Consider the following 13,619-nt stretch of genomic DNA (forward strand, 5'->3'; position numbering starts at 1 on the left):
GAACAGGAAGTGACGTTACACACAGGTCAATCACCCAAGGAGTGACGTCATATATTTTACATCACCCAGGAAGTGAGGTCACATATACTTTACATAATCTAAGAAGTGACGTCATATAACCCAGGGAATGACGTCTTAAATGCCTTTTGCCTGAAGAGTGACGTCATATAACCCAGGGAATGACGTCTTAAATGCCATATTGCCTGAAGAGTGACGTCATCTCTGTCGTAAAGGGAATGACGTCACACACACGTCACGAGGGGATATATCACGCATAAAAATCATCCTAAGTCATTCTATCTTGAACACAATGGGATGTACGACAGGTTAATAGAGAAGACAGATATATTGTCTAGCAATTTTGCAATTTTCTCGGTCCATCAATGAGTGTTGGGGTAAGCCAGAGAGAGAGAGAGAGAGAGAGAGAGAGACCTAAGGATACTATCATAAGCAGCATTACTCACACACACACATGAAGCTTTAACCCTCACCTTCGTCATCCGTCAGTCATAGCCTCACTTTACCCCAGCCTAACACTGTTGTCACCCCCCTCAGGTACCACCGTTCCTCCCCGTCCCTATAACACCGCAATACACCATTTTACACACACACACACACACACACACACACACACACACGCGCGCACACACACTCTCTCCAGAAAGAACTCCGGTGTTGAAACTTTGAAATGTCCGTAGTGCATAAATAATTGTTATCTGATTTGCGTCCCCGCCTCTGCTGTTATATTGAGTCTAGCGGCCGAGTGGCACAAGGCGGACTGTGCCGTGCTCTAAGAGGGCGTGTTACCATATCCTGGGGGCAAGGGACCTAGAGGTAGTGAAGGCTTGGGAAATATTTCTCAGCCTCTAGTACAGGGAGCGATGATGGGTGGCTTATGGCAACACTGGCGTACCTCAAGGTGGCTTTCTGGTGCTCCTCGGATTTATAACAATGGAAACATACAAAAGAGGTTCTCATAAAATAGATTTCCTTAGGATTTTTTTTAGCTATTTTTTGTTTATCTTTTCTGAGGCTAAGGTGACGTTAGGGTGTTGAATATGGTGATTAAGACACAGGTATCGGTTAGCGGCGAGACGTGTAGGAGGCGGCGACACAAACCTCCACTCATTAATTACTCCATCAACTTGTGAGTGATTTGCCCAGCTCCTTAAGCATGTTATATACAGTACACATCAAGTTTTCTGTAACATCCACGTAATTTAGAATAAACGATACAGCTGCATGGACACGAAAAAAAAACCCCAATGAATGGTAATGTTAAATTGCCAGAGAAGATCATTAACCCAATCTGCCATTAACCCAAACAACCATTAACCAAATCGACCATGACGGCCTCCTTGTGACTCACTTATGTTACACCTTATACTTACATCTCTCCTAACACCTCCCTCACATCCTCAAGAGAGAGAGAGAGAGAGAGAGAGAGAGAGAGATAGAGAGAGAGACTCAGTGCTAACACAACAGGTCATATTCAATAAAAATATAATGCACAAGACTTTCCCTGTATAAGATAGTAATACCGTGTCAGCTGTCACATTATGTCAACACTAATGACAGCCGCCTCTACTGAGTCTCCCTTAACGCGTGCAGACAGACATCTGAGGTAGAGTTATTACTTACTCGTCTCAAGATTAATTATGTTACTCTCTGTTTGTTTCACATTATGGTACAACCTGCTGGTGTTAAGGTATGCACGCACACACACACACACACACACACACACACACACACACACACACACACACACGAGGTGACATCACAAATAAGCCACTCCTTTTAGTGAAGTCACAGCTACGTCGTGAAGGTAAATAAAATCTACGGGGTGACGTCAAATGTATAACAAGATGATAAAGACTTACCGGAAACTGAGGTCACGAGAGTGTGTCCAGCTTGAGGAGTGACGTCACAAGAGTGTATCCAACTTGAGTGACGTCACGAAGGTAAACACAACCAGGGGGTGACGTCACGGAGCTCCTCGCCTGCTGAAACAAAGAACAATATTTATGCTACATGTGATGGCAGGGGTGATGACGTCATAACTCAGGTGGTGATGTGTCCAAAATGCTAAACTACCTGACCACCCCGTTACCTCTTGTGCATCTCAGTGTCCGTATTGCCTACTTTAGCTGCAACCTCCATCCTCCCTGTGTGTGTGTGAGGGGAGGAGGGGGTTCTATGTGTGTTAAAAGGCCTTCGCGTCTGTCTGTCTATCTGTATTGTAACCGCCTGTCTTTCTGTCTGTCTGTCTGTCTGTCTGTCTTATACACACACTGTATCTCTCTTTCTCTCTCTCTCTCCGTCTCTCTCTCTCTCTTCCCCTCTCATTCGTTCTCTCCTCTCTGAAATTCTCTTCTTATCTCTCCTTCCCCCGATTCTTTTCTCACCCTTTCTCTCTTTATGATCTCTTATTTTCTGGGGGTAGGGGGGGGGAGGGGGAGGGGGGGATGAATCTTCAAGCTACCGGGAAATACTTGATTAGGAAACAGGATGACGAAACACAAGGTGGACGATAGGTTATCCTGTATGTTGGGACGGCTGGGCAGTAATACACCCACACGTTTGTCCCTTCATAAATCCACCTGACAAACTGACGCATTGTAATTACCACTGAATATATTAAATAAGATCACCTCAAGATTAACCATTCTATTGCTAACCTAACCAAACCTAACCTAACCTAAACTAACAGAACATTAGGTAACAATAGTGTGGTTGTTCTTCAGGTGAAATAAGTTATGGGTGGTTAACCTTCAGGTAATCCATAAAATTTAATAATCACTGAGATAATCCTAACTTACTGAATCTGATGCGAGAAGGACGAGGAGGTTGAGAAGAATTGCAAACAAAGATGAACGAAAATTTGGCGAATCGGTCATATATATATATAAACTTTCCAATAAAACTGTACCTCACTCTGCAGCTTTTACTGTTTTTATTGCATTGAACACATTCAATTAGCATGTCTACGATACTTAAACTTCAGTGTTCGGAAACATTTTAGTTGTGTTTCATTTATCTTCCGAGTAACGATTCGATACCGTGTTATATTATGGGATTTGTTAGTTGAATTACAGTACTTTGACTCAAAATTGTTTTATCTTTTTCAGTTGTTCGAGCTGTAGTGTTACATAACTTCTCAACAAGCAGTGTTCGACCCACACACGTCTCATATTCCAGTATTATGAACCACTCACTGATGAGACGGAGAGAAGAGAGCCGTTTGCCCTGAAGGTGGAAGACGGTGTAGGAGGAAGGTAAAGTTACGAAGTGGGAAATAAAGTTTGAGATTTTATAACAGAACCACTCACTATAGCAGGGCCATCTACGACCCCACATGTTAATCTAATCACCACCACCACCATCATCATCACCACCACCACAACCACCACCACCACCATCATCATCATCACCACCACCACCACCATCATCATCATCATCATCACCACCACCATCATCATCACCACCACCACACCACACCTAACCATATCATCATCATCATCATATCATCATTATCATCATCATCATCATCATCACTACCACCACAACCACCATCATCATCATCATTGTCACCATCATCTTTATCATCATCGTCATCATCGTCATCACCATCGTCATCTTCATCATCATCATCATCATCATCATCACCACCACCACCACAACCATCATCACCACCACAACCACCATCATCACCATCATCATCATCACCATCGTCATCATCATCCACCCAGCTCTCTCTATCAAGCAATATATTTAAGATTTTCCACCGCAATAGTTTTCATATTTCAGTTAAGGTGTGACCCAATACATCTTGAGAGTGTAATGTGACACCCTTGTTCACTTGTCTCTGTGTTCAGCATCGGTCTGGGTGTTGTCCGGGTCACACAGAGGTTAACACATCCACCTGAAGGAGAAGAGGTGCCTCGACTTCCTTCATCTTTCCTCTTTTACTTTAATATAACTTATTTCAGATGGATTACGTGAATTATTCTTCATCGGGTGATATAGTGACTGTGTTTGGTTCAATTTCATTAGTGTTTAATATTCTATGATGTTAACGCATTTCACACACACACACACACACACACAGACACATACACACACACGCACACTCTAATAAATAAATAAACACATCATACATTACTACCAATAGTTTTGAAAGTTCAAATGTTAATCCTCACTAAATCTCAAGGTAGAAGATGAGAGAGAGAAAAATTATATATATTTTATTTCTCTTCCCTGAAATTTATACCAGGATACCCACCACCAATTTCCTCAACCCTTAACTCTCTATTTATCACACTTTTTGTATTCATCCTCCGAGCTATGATAAATTATGCAGAGAAGAGAGAGAGAGAGAGAGAGCCCTAACAATCCGGTCTAGTATAGCAGAGTTACAGAGTGTCTCCCGATAGAAGGATGACCATTTATTAAGGTTGAATAAATCAATGAAAATTATTGCTGTTGGCTGTATCTGGTTCCGGCTGGAGTTTGTCTATTGGCCCCTAGACACAAGACAAAACAAGGAAAATCAAGACAAAACAAGGGAAATCAAGACAAAACAAGGGAAAATCAAGACGTAACAAGGAAATTCAAGACAAAATAAGAAAAATCAAGACAAAACAAGGGGAAATCAAGACAAAAAAACAAGAAAATCAAGACAAAACAAGGGAAATCAAGACAAAACAAGGGAAAATCAAGACGTAACAAGGAAATTCAAGACAAAATAAGAAAAATCAAGACAAAACAAGGGGAAATCAAGACAAAATAAGAAAAATCACGACAAACTAAGGAAATCAAAACAAAAGAAGGTGTAGGAAGACAAATCAAAACAAAGGAAGACAAAACAAGGCAAAGAAAGTTAAAAAAGGCAAAGGAAAACAAAACAAGGGTTGTATTTATTTACAGCAGAAAAAGAAAAAAAAAAGAAGGAAAAGGAGAAAAGAGAGAAATATGATTGACAGAGAAGACAAGAATAATAAAAAAAAATAAAAAAAAACTGACAAAAATACAAACACGAAAACAAAACGAAAAAGACAAAAACATTTAAAAAAAAAAACTGACAAAAATAGAAAGCAATAGAAAAAAAAGCTTCCCTCAAAAGATCAGCCTCCCGCCCCTTCCTCCCGCTCCCCCCGATAAAAAAAAATCAAGTAGGTTAAAGATGTGGGGATGGTGGTGGTGGGTAGGAAGGACGAGGTCTGCCTACACATTGAAAGACAGCCAACGATGACGTGTACAGGAGGAGGTGCATCAGGTAGCCAGCAGCAGTTATTAGGTCAGGTAAATCATGCAAAACACAGAGGGTTGGCAGCGATAAGCATAGTTCACCTGGATGACGCCACAGCCTCCTCACATTCCCCCGGTGAAACTGTGTGTATAAGTGGGAGGTAAGGTGAGGGAGAGAGGGAGATAACGTGAGGGAGAGAGGTGAGGGGGAGAGGGAGGTAACGTGAGGGAGAGAGGGAGATAACGTGAGGGAGAGAGGTGAGGTGAGGGAGAGAGGGAGATAGCAGTGAGGGGAGAGGTGGGGAGAGGGAGATAGAGTGAGGGAGGGAGGTGAGGGAGGAGGGAGATAACGTGAGGGAGAGAGGTGAGGGAGAGAAGTGAGGGTGAGGGGAGAGAGGTGAGGGAGAGGAGGAGATAGGGTGAGGGAGAGAGGTGAGGTGTGAGGTGAGGGAGGGAAGGTGGGGAGAGAGGGAGATAGAGTGAGGGAGGAGAGGTGAGAGGTAGAGTGTCTGAGAGGGAGATAACGTGAGGGAGAGAGGTGAGGGAGAGGGAGATAACGTGAGGGGAGAGGTGAGGGAGAGGGAGATAGAGTGAGGGGAGAGAGGTGAGGTGAGGTGAGGGAGAGAGGTGAGGTGAGGGTGAGGGGGAGAGGGAGATGGCGTGAGGGAGAGGTGAGGTGAGGGAGAGGAGATAACGTGAGGAGAGAGGTGGGGAGAGGGAACGTGAGGGAGAGGGAGATAACGTGGGGGGTGAGGTGAAGAGTGAAGTGAGGGAGGTGTGGGAGATTGGTGAGGTGAGGAAGGTAAGGTGAGGGAGATGGGGTGAGGGAGATGGGGTGAGGGAGATGGGGTGAGGGAAGTGAGGTGAGGTGAGGGAAGTGAGGTGAGGGAAGTGAGGTGAGGGAGGTGAGGAAGGTGAGGCTATATGAGAGAGGGGAGTAAGGGAAACTTTGCTGCCACGTTAAACTCAGCTAATTCGTTAAACTCAACAAATTCGTTAAACTCAACTCATTCGCTAAACTCAGCTAATTCGTTGACCCCAGGTGACTGCTCGAACAACTTGTCTTCATTATTTCTCAATTTAAACCAGGTATTCTGAGGTTGGCTGGCAGTGACGCCCTGATGTGAGCTATTTTCTTTTCTTTTCTCGATATTTCATGTACTTATAAGCATCTCTCTCTCTCTCTCTCTCTCTCTCTCTCTCTCTCTCTCTCTCTATCTCTCTCTCTTCCTTGAATAATTAATTCTCCGAAGAGCTACATAAGAGAGCTAAATAAAGTAGTGGTTGTGTTTAGCTTTCGTGTAGCTTTTGGTGGTGAGAATGACGGTCTATTTCGGGGAAGCTAAAAACAAAAAAGCTATGTCATGTAGGAGTAACTTTTAGTTGTTACGGTGACCGTGTGTTTATGTTATGAAGAATTTAGATATTGCTGTCTGGGTCTTGTTCTCCCTCCCTCCCTCGCTCCCTCCCTCCCTCCCTCCCTCGCTCGCTCGCTCCCTCCCTCCCTCCCTGACTCCCTCCCTCTTTAGACCTCTCTGTCTCTCTCCATATTTCTGTCTTATTCACTCTCTCATATTCTCTCTCTCTCAATTTCGAGTCTCTGAACACCTAGAGCAGAGACATTAAGGACAGACAAAGGAAGGAGATGGGAGGGAAGGAAGGGGTAGGTGGTCACAGAGGATACAGTAAAGAAGATGGAAGGAGGAAGAGAGATCCTAAGAGTAACAAGAGATAGAAGGAGGGAGGGAGGGAGCTAATGGGAGAAAGAGGAAGGAGTTCGAGGGAGGAGGGAAGGAAGAAGGGAAGCAGCTCGAGGTTGGGATGAGGGAATTCAAAGGAGGAGGATAGAAGGGAGGGAGTTTGGGGGATGAAAGAGGGAGTGAAGGAAGGGAGTAAGGTAGTTCGAAGGAAGAAAGGGGGAGGTAAGTAGGAAAAGGGGAGAGAAGGAGGGAGGAGGTAAGAAGGAGGGAGAGAAGGAGGGAGGAGGTAAGAAGGAGGGAGAAAAGGAGGGAGGAGGTAAGAAGGAGGGAGAGAAGGAGGAAGGAGGTAAGGAGTGAGGAAGGTAAAGGTAGCGTGCTGGTGGTGGAGGCGGGGTGGTCGTCGACAAGTAACCCCAGGTATCGGTTCCATCATTAAGCTCAGGTAAGCGAGTACCCATCACCTGAGGAGACCACCCGAACCAAACCCCCCTCCAATCCCTGCTGCTACCCTCACCTCTCCCACACCTACTTCTCCACTGTCTTATACTCAAGGAAGGTTCATATACCACGTGTCTTACTATGAAGTACAGGGATATGTATGAGTGTATATGTATGTGTGTGTGTGTATGAGTGTATGAGTGTATGTGTGTGTATGTATGTATGTATGAGTGTATATGTGTGTGTGTGTGTATGTATGAGTGTATGTGTGTGTATGTATGAGCGTATGTGTGTGTGTGTATATATGAATGTATGTGTGTATGTATGAATGTATGCGTGTGTGTGTGTGTGTGTGTCTGTGTGCATGTGTTGCATATTTCAACTTACGTACATGTATGCTAGTCTCTTTTTAGGAGGTGATGACACGCGAGGTTACCTGAGGGCTGGAACACACACACACACACACACACACACACTCTCTCTCTCTCTCTCTCTCTAATTATCTGTGTACCTATCTATCTACCTATCTCCTTTAGAGTGGTTTATATGTCGTATCTGCGTGAACATGATCCCTGCCCGCGAGCTGTTACCATGGTAGTGAAGTGGTTACTGGAAATTAATGTAGTCGCAGCTGGAAACTGTCTCACGTCATCGTTTTCTTTGACCCTCGGGAGCCTAGCCCCCATCCCCCCCCCCCTGGTCATCGTTTTCTTTGACCCTCGGGAACCTACCCCACCCCCCCTGGTCATCGTTTTCTTTGACCTCGGGAACCTACCCCCACCCCTCCCTGGTCATCGTTTTCTTTGACCCTCAGGAACCTACCCCCACTGGTCATCGTTTTCTTTGACCCTCGGGAACCCACCCCCTCGCCCTAGCTTTCTTAAACTTCCATAAAATGTTATTATGATGTCAATGCTTGGTTAATTTAGGAATGATTCGTACCACAAATTTATCCTGAATACTTGAGGTGAGGACGTTTTAACATGGTGCTTCTGTAGCTGCCGTGGGTTAGTCTGTGGACCCTTTCCTACATCCCTCTCCCCACCCCCTCAAGTACTCTTCCTCTCTACCAGGGCCGACCAACAACACCAATAAAATATTGCAATGACTGTTGATCACTTTGCAAGTGATGCAAAAGTGATAATTTCATGTTAGAGAGGAGTGAAAACAGTGTTGCATAGTACAGTCGTTATCAAACGCTCGCTACCTGGGGTGATACTGAGTCGCTGGAATGAGTCCCCGAAGTGACAGGCTTATCCTGACTGTCATCTGGTGAGGGTGTGCTGTTTTGTCTTGATTGGGATTGATACGGTTTCAGTTGGGGAGGGAGTGAATTTTTTACCCTGGGTGTACTTTACATGAGAGCTAAGCAGTCAGTAGTTAGTGGCTAGTATTTACACACCTAAGACATCTCTGAAATATTCCTACAACACCGGAAAGATATTCTCACTACACCTTTGTTTACTGCGAAATACGGCAATGAATTCCCAGACCTAGACGAAATTAATCTCCAGACGAACCTGTTATTGTGCTACTAAAATCTACCAACATAGAGGAACTCACTACCCTGACCCTCTCATCATGACCGAGTTGAGACAAAATGCTGTGTCATTCATACTAACACCACCTTCTGCCACCTCGGGTTCTTCGTCCACGTGTTGGTGCTCTCCACAACAACAACATCTAGCCTACACTACCTCATATAGAAAGCTACAAGACCAGCCCCTCTCTTACCATAATAGAAAAATATCAATGATTCCTAGTAACTTTGTATGGTCACTCCATGTTTCTTCTCCTTTTTATGCTGAGAGCTTTTGTTTTAACGATCCGTCACTCCCCAATCAACCTCTGGCTGATGTATTTCTTACCATTGTAATTATTGAGCGTTTGGTGACGTAACACTTGGAAAAAGTTATTATTATTTTTATTTTTATTATTTCATGGTAACAAACTGACTAAGTTTGGTGCAAATTAACAAACCCGTTCTCGAGTTGTTTTGTGGACACACACACACACACACACACACACACACACACACACACACACACGCGAACACACAAACACACACACACACTGGGCCGTCTACCACTCTCGTAGACAGATGTGTTTCTCGGCGTTCCTATGAAGTGGCCGGGGGCGTGGGTCAACATTCGAACCCCCAACCCCTACCTACCCACTAAGAAACCAGCGCCAGGATTGTTGTTCAAAAGTGTCAATTCCTACCCGAATAACAAAGGAAAACAATTACTGAATAAACATGGTGCTGAGACAGTGAGATGGACAGTGGAAACTCTGGCTGTTATCAAGTCAGTGTTTACGACAACAAAATCCAGAGGGGGAGATGACTGCCGTACCTACCGTGAGAACTAACTAGGGAGATGGCCTATAACCATGTGTTCCCCTACAACACCAGCAGGGAGATGGCCTATAACCATGTCTCCTACAACACCAGCAGGAGATGGCCTAAAACCATGTGTCCCCTACAACACCAGCAGGGAGATGGCCTAAAACCATGTGTCCCCCTACAACACCAGCAGGAGATGGCCTAAAACCATGTGTCCCCTACAACACCAGCGGGAGATGGCCTATAACCATGTGTCCCCTACAACACCAGCAGGGAGATGGCCTATAACCATGTGTCCCCCTACAACACCAGCAGGGAGATGGCCTATAACCATGTGTCCCCAACACCAGCAGGAGATGGCCTAACCATGTCCCCTACAACACCAGCAGGAGATGGCCTATAACCATGTGTCCCCTACAACACCAGCAGGAGATGGCCTATAACCATGTGTCCCCTACAACACCAGCAGGAGATGGCCTATAACCATGTGTCCCCCTACAACACCAGCAGGGAGATGGCCTATAACCATGTGTCCCCCTACAACACCAGCAGGGAGATGGCCTATAACCATGTGTCCCCTACAACACCAGCAGGGAGATGGCCTATAACCATGTGTCCCCTACAACACCAGCAGGGAGATGGCCTATAACCATGTGTTCCCCTATAAAACCAGCAGGGAGATGGCCTATAACCATGTGTCCCCTACAACACCAGCAGGAGATGGCCTATAACCATGTGTCCCCTCACAACACCAGCAGGAGATGGCCTATAACCATGTGTCCCTATAACACCAGCAGGGAGATGGCCTATAACCATGTGTCCCCACAACACCAGCAGGGAGATGGCCTATAACCATGTGTCCCCTACAACACCAGCAGGAGATGGCCTATAACCATGTGTCCCCTACAACACCAGCAGGGAATGGCCTATAACCACGTGTTCCCCTACAACACCAGCAGGGGAGATGGCCTATAACCACGTGTCCCCTACAACACCAGCGGGAGATGGCCTATAACCATGTGTTCCCCTACAACACCAGCAGGGAGATGGCCTATTCCATGTGTCCCCTGCAACACCAGCAGGGAGATGGCCTATAACCACGTGTTTCCCTACAACACCAGCAGGAGATGGCCTATAACCACGTGTCCCCTACAACACCAGCAGGAGATGGCCTATAACCATGTGTTCCCCTACAACACCAGCAGGAGATGGCCTATAACCATGTCCCCTGCAACACCAGCAGGGAGATGGCCTATAACCATGTGTCCCCTACAACACCAGCAGGAAGATGGCCTATAACCACGTGTTCCCCTACAACACCAGCAGGAAGATGGCCTTAACCATGTGTCCCTACAACACCAGCAGGGAGATGGCCTATAACCATGTGTCCCCCCACAACACCAGCAGGAGATGGCCTATAACCATGTGTCCCCTACAACACCAGTGGCTATAACCATGTGTTCCCTACAACACCAGCAGGGAGATGGCCTATAACCATGTCCCCCTACAACACCAGCAGGGAGATGGCCTATAACCATGTGTCCCCTACAACACCAGCAGGGAGATGGCCTATAACCATGTGTCCCCTGCAACACCAGCAGGGAGATGGCCTATAACTATGTGTCCCCACAACACCAGCAGGGGAGATGGCCTATAACCATGTGTTCCCCTACAACACCAGCAGGAGATGGCCTATAACCATGTGTTACCTCCCACAACACCAACAGGGAGATGGCCTATAACCATGTGTTCCCCTACAACACCAGCAGGGAGATGGCTATAACCATGTGTTCCCCTACAACACCAGCAGGAGATGGCCTATAACCATGTGTTCCCCTACAACACCAGCAGGGAGATAGCCTATAACCATGTGTCCTCCTACAACACCAGCAGGGAGATGGCCTATAACCATGTGTCCCCTACAACACCAGCAGGGAGATGGCCTATAACCATGTGTCCCCACAACACCAGCAGGGAGATGGCCTATAACCATGTGTCCCCTACAACACCGAGGGGAGATGGCCTATAACCATGTGTTCCCCTACAACACCAGCAGGGAGATGGCCTATAACCATATGTCCCCTACAACACCAGCAGGGAGATGGCCTATAACCACGTGTCCCCTACAACACCAGCAGGGATGGCCTATAACCATGTGTTCCCCTACAACACCAGCAGGGAGATGGCCTATAACCATGTGTCCCCTGCAACACCAGCAGGGAGATGGCCTATAACCACGTGTTCCCCTACAACACCAGCAGGGAGATGGCCTATAACCACGTGTCCCCTACAACACCAGCAGGGAGATGGCCTATAACCATGTGTTCCCCTACAACACCAGCAGGGAGATGGCCTATAACCATGTGTCCCCTGCAACACCAGCAGGAAGTGGCCTATAACCATGTGTCCCCTACAACACCAGCAGGAAGATGGCCTATAACCACGTGTTCCCCTACAACACCAGCAGGAAGATGGCCTATAACCATGTGTCCCCTACAACACCAGCAGGGAGATGGCCTATAACCATGTGTCCCCTACAACACCAGCAGGAGATGGCCTATAACCATGTGTCCCCCTACAACACCAGCAGGAGATGGCCTATAACCATGTGTTCCCCCTACAACACCAGCAGGGAGATGGCCTATAACCATGTGTCCCCTACAACACCAGCAGGAGATGGCCTATAACCTGTGTCCCCACAACACCAGCAGGGAGATGGCCTATAACCATGTGTCCCCCCCTGCAACACCAGCAGGAGATGGCTATAACTATTGTGTCCCCACAACACCAGCAGGAGATGGCTATAACCATGTGTTCCCCTACAACACCAGCAGGGAGATGGCCTATAACCATGTGTTACCTCCACAACACCAACAGGGAGATGGCCTATAACCATGTGTTTCCCCTACAACACCAGCAGGAGATGGCCTATAACCATGTGTTCCCCTACAACACCAGCAGGGAGATGGCCTATAACCATGTGTTCCCTACAACACCAGCAGGAGATAGCCTATAACCATGTGTCCTCCTACAACACCAGCAGGGAGATGGCCTATAACCATGTGTCCCCACAACACCAGCAGGAGATGGCCTATAACCATGTGTCCCCTACAACACCAGCAGGGAGATGGCCTATAACCATGTGTCCCCTACAACACCAGCAGGGAGATGGCCTATAACCATGTGTTCCCCAACACCAGCAGGAGATGGCCTATAACGTGTGCCCCTACAACACCAGCAGGGGATGGCCTATAACCATGTGTGTCCCCCTACAACACCAGCAGGGAGATGGCCTATAACCATGTGTCCCCTACAACAGGGAGATGGCCTATAACTATGTGTCCCCTACAACACCAGCAGGGAGATGGCCTATAACCATGTGTTCCCCTACAACACCAGCAGGAGATGGCCTATAACCATGTGTTACCTCCACAACACCAGCAGGAGATGGCCTATAACCATGTGTCCCCTACAACACCAGCAGGGAGATGGTCTATAACCATGTGTCCCCTACAACACCGGGAGATGGCCTATAACCATGTGTCCCTACAACACCAGCAGGGAGATGGCCGTAACCATGTGTTCCCCTACAACACCAGCAGGAGATGGCTATAACTATGTGTCCCTACAACACCAGCAGGGAGATGGCCTATAACCATGTGTTCCCCTAACACCAGCAGGGAGATGGCCTATAACCATGTGTTCCCTAACACCAGCAGGGGGTGGCTATAACTATGTGTCCCCTACAACACCAGCAGGAGATGGCCTATAACCATGTGTTCCCCTACAACACCAGCAGGGAGATGGCCTATAACCATGTGTCCCCTACAACACCAGCAGGAGATGGCCTATAACCATGTGTCCCCTACAACACCAGCAGGGAGATGGCC

General features: G+C 46.9%; 1 long non-coding RNA gene across 1 annotated transcript in view; it reads right to left on the reverse strand.

Annotated features, from left to right (window-relative positions):
- The window catches only part of LOC121858741, a 140,764-nt gene that overhangs the window by 67,152 nt on the left and 59,993 nt on the right, over positions 1-13,619 (reverse strand). Inside the window, exon 2 of the long non-coding RNA XR_006087501.1 lies at positions 1,881-2,000. This is a non-coding gene — a long non-coding RNA (uncharacterized LOC121858741). The remainder of the gene's footprint in view (positions 1-1,880; positions 2,001-13,619) is intronic.

This window comes from Homarus americanus, unplaced genomic scaffold, assembly GCF_018991925.1.
Source record: "Homarus americanus isolate GMGI-L3 unplaced genomic scaffold, GMGI_Hamer_2.0 scaffold74, whole genome shotgun sequence".
Taxonomy (NCBI): Eukaryota; Metazoa; Arthropoda; class Malacostraca; order Decapoda; family Nephropidae; genus Homarus; species Homarus americanus.